Source organism: Scyliorhinus torazame, chromosome 1 (assembly GCF_047496885.1).
Source record: "Scyliorhinus torazame isolate Kashiwa2021f chromosome 1, sScyTor2.1, whole genome shotgun sequence".
In the NCBI taxonomy this organism is placed as follows: domain Eukaryota; kingdom Metazoa; phylum Chordata; class Chondrichthyes; order Carcharhiniformes; family Scyliorhinidae; genus Scyliorhinus; species Scyliorhinus torazame.
In genome coordinates this window covers 83,131,026-83,134,805 of record NC_092707.1, presented here as the reverse complement: position 1 = coordinate 83,134,805, position 3,780 = coordinate 83,131,026, and the positions used below count along the sequence as shown (strand labels likewise).

The following is a 3,780-nucleotide window of genomic DNA, read 5'->3' as shown; positions in this document are numbered from 1 at the left end:
CATCGCTATCCGCAATTCCACCAACCTTTGTGTCGTCTGCAAACTTACTAATCAGACCAGTTACATTTTCCTCCAAATCATTTATATATACTACAAAGAGCAAAGGTCCCAGCACTGATCCCTGTGGAACACCACTGGTCACAGCCCTCCAATTAGAAAAGCATCCCTCCATTGCTACCCTCTGTCTTCTATGGCCTAGCCAGTTCTGTATCCACCTTGCCAGTTCACCCCTGATCCCGTGTGACTTCACCTTTTGTACTAGTCTACCATGAGGGACCTTGTCAAAGGCCTTACTGAAGTCCATATAGACAACATCTACTGCCCTACCTGCATCAATCATCTTAGTGACCTCCTCGAAAAACTCTATCAAGTTAGTGAGACACGACCTCCCCTTCACAAAACCGTGCTGCCTCTCACTAATACGTCCATTTGCTTCCAAATGGGAGTACAAAGAACAAAGAACAAAGAAATGTACAGCACAGGAACAGGCCCTTCGGCCCTCCAAGCCCGTGCCGACCATACTGCCCGACTAAACTACAATCTTCTACACTTCCTGGGTCCGTATCCTTCTATTCCCATCCTATTCATATATTTGTCAAGATGCCCCTTAAATGTCCCTATCGTCCCTGCCTCCACTACCTCCTCCGGTAGTGAGTTCCAGGCACCCACTACCCTCTGCGTAAAAAACTTGCCTCGTACATCTACTCTAAACTTTGCCCCTCTCACCTTAAACCTATGCCCCCTAGTAATTGACCCCTCTACCCTGGGGAAAAGCCTCTGACTATCCACTCTGTCTATGCCCCTCATAATTTTGTATACCTCTATCAGGTCGCCCCTCAACCTCCTTCGTTCCAGTGAGAACAAACCGAGTTTATTCAATCGCTCCTCATAGCTTATGCCCTCCATACCAGGCAACATTCTGGTAAATCTCTTCTGCACCCTCTCTAAAGCCTCCACATCCTTCTGGTAGTGTGGCGACCAGAATTGAACACTATACTCCAAGTGTGGCCTAACTAAGGTTCTATACAGCTGCAACATGACTTGCCAATTCTTATACTCAATGCCCCGGCCAATGAAGGCAAGCATGCCGTATGCCTTCTTGACTACCTTCTCCACCTGTGTAGCCCCTTTCAGTGATCTGTGGACCTGTACTCCTAGATCTCTTTGACTTTCAATACTCCTGAGGGTTCTACCATTCACTGTATATTCCCTACCTGCATTAGCCCTTCCAAAATGCATTACCTCACATTTGTCCGGATTAAACTCCATCTGCCATCTCTCCGCCCAAGTCTCCAGACAATCTAAATCCTGCTGTATCCTCAGACAGTCCTCATCGCTATCCGCAATTCCACCAACCTTTGTGTCGTCTGCAAACTTACTAATCAGACCAGTTACATTTTCCTCCAAATCATTTATATATACTACAAAGAGCAAAGGTCCCAGCACTGATCCCTGTGGAACACCACTGGTCACAGCCCTCCAATTAGAAAAGCATCCCTCCATTGCTACCCTCTGCCTTCTATGGCCTAGCCAGTTCTGTATCCACCTTGCCAGTTCACCCCTGATCCCGTGTGACTTCACCTTTTGTACTAGTCTACCATGAGGGACCTTGTCAAAGGCCTTACTGAAGTCCATATAGACAACATCTACTGCCCTACCTGCATCAATCATCTTAGTGACCTCCTCGAAAAACTCGATCAAGTTAGTAAAGTAGATCCTGTCTCGAAGAATTCTCTCCAGTAATTTCCCTACCACTGAAGTAAGGCTCACCGGCCTGTAGTTCCCGGGATTATCCTTGCTGCCCTTCTTAAACAGAGGAACAACATTGGCTATTCTCCAGTCCTCCGGGACATCCCCTGAAGACAGCGAGGATCCAAAGATTTCTGTCAAGGCCTCAGCAATTTCCTCTCCAGCCTCCTTCAGTATTCTGGGGTAGATCCCATCAGGCCCTGGGGACTTATCTACCTTAATATTTTTTAAGACACCCAACACCTCGTCTTTTTGGATGACAATGTGACCCAGGCTATCTACACCCCCTTCTCCGGACTCAACATCTACCAATTCCTTCTCTTTGGTGAATACTGATGCAAAGTATTCATTTAGTACCTCGCCCATTTCCTCTGGCTCCACACATAGATTCCCTTGCCTATCCTTCAGTGGGCCAACCCTTTCCCTGGCTACCCTCTTGCTTTTTATGTACGTGTAAAAAGCCTTGGGATTTTCCTTAACCCTATTTGCCAATGACTTTTCATGACCCCTTCTAGCCCTCCTGACTCCTTGCTTAAGTTCCTTCCTACTTTCCTTATATGCCACACAGGCTTCGTCTGTTCCCAGCCTTTTAGCCCTGACAAATGCCTCCTTTTTCTTTTTGACGAGGCCACAATTCAGTAAGATCATGGCTAATCTTTTTGTGGACTCAGCTCCACTTAACCGTCAGCTCACCTTAACCCTTAATTACTTTACTGTTCAAAAATCTATCTATCTTTGCCTAAAAACACTCAACGAAGTAGCATCAACTGCTTCACTAGGCAGGGAATTCCACAGGATGATAACGCTGTGGGTGAAGAGGTTCCTCCTCAACTCTGTCCTAAATCTACTCCCCCTTATTTTAAGGCAAAGTCTCCTAGTTCTGGTTTTGCCCGCTAGTGGAAACAACCTTCCTGCATCTATCTTATCTACACCGTTCATTATTATATATGTTTCTGTGAGATCCCCACTCATTCTTCTGAATTCCAATGAGCATTGTCCCAATCAACTCCACTTTCTGGGTAAATCTTTGTGAAAGTGGTCAATCCCCAGCTACTTTCTTGAAGTCTGGACTGCAGAGTTCAGGAGGGGCCTTTAGGCTTTGCTGAGTGCAGAGAGGATCTGGTTGGAAAGGGCAGCTGAATTTGTGGGCCTGGGCCTGATGTCTGAGCAAAAGGTGAGACTGATTGACCTCAGGTGGAGGTAGCAGCATTGCCCCGCCCACCTGGCCCAACCCAGGAACAAGCCCCGCCCACCCGAACAACAGGCCCCGCCCACCCGAACAACAGGCCCCGCCCACCCAGCCACAAGCCCACCGTCCACCGAAGGTGCAAAGCCGAACGGAAGCCCCGCCCACGTTGCTCATCTACATTTAGAGCTGGGCGACCAGAATTCGCCAAGTCTAATCTGATATTTAATATTTGCATCGGAAAACGAAAGAGCAAACTGCTCACGTGTCTGTTAATCAGTACAATGCCCGGAAAACAGAGGACAATGTGACAGGGATGAAACGAACATACACAGTTAGTATGATTGTAAAGAGCAGATGGACAGGACCTTTTATAAGACATTCAGAGACTTGAATTAATCGTGCTCGCTTCGGCAGCACATATACTAAAATTGGAACGATACAGAGAAGATTAGCATGGCCCCTGCGCAAGGATGACACGCAAATTCGTGAAGCGTTCCATATTTTACACCAGCAAAACACTTCACCTTCTCAAAAACACACACACACTTTCCTCTGATTCAAACACCAGTCATCCATTCAATTCAGCATCTTTACTCACCTCCTTCCCCACTGCTCTCAATTCAAACTGTTCATCCACACACTTGTTAAACTTGCAGATTTGACTCTTTTCAATCAGTCATTTCAAACTTTAATTCGTTATTTCTTGTTTTGCAAAACATCGCGGATGCTGCCAATCGAGAAGAAAAACACAAAATGCTGATAATTCTCAGCAAAGACAAGTGGATATTTGGGGAAAGGGTGCAAGGGAGAAGCTGCTCAACACCAAGGCTGTGGATCAAACC

At 46.6% G+C, this 3,780-nt stretch overlaps 1 non-coding gene across 1 annotated transcript; it reads left to right on the top strand.

Annotated features, from left to right (window-relative positions):
* The first annotated feature begins 3,336 nt into the window (after window positions 1-3,336).
* LOC140430551 (U6 spliceosomal RNA) lies at window positions 3,337-3,443 on the top strand. Its single transcript, XR_011949448.1, has one exon. It is a non-coding gene; the product is annotated as a U6 spliceosomal RNA (small nuclear RNA).
* Window positions 3,444-3,780: the final 337 nt, after the last annotated feature.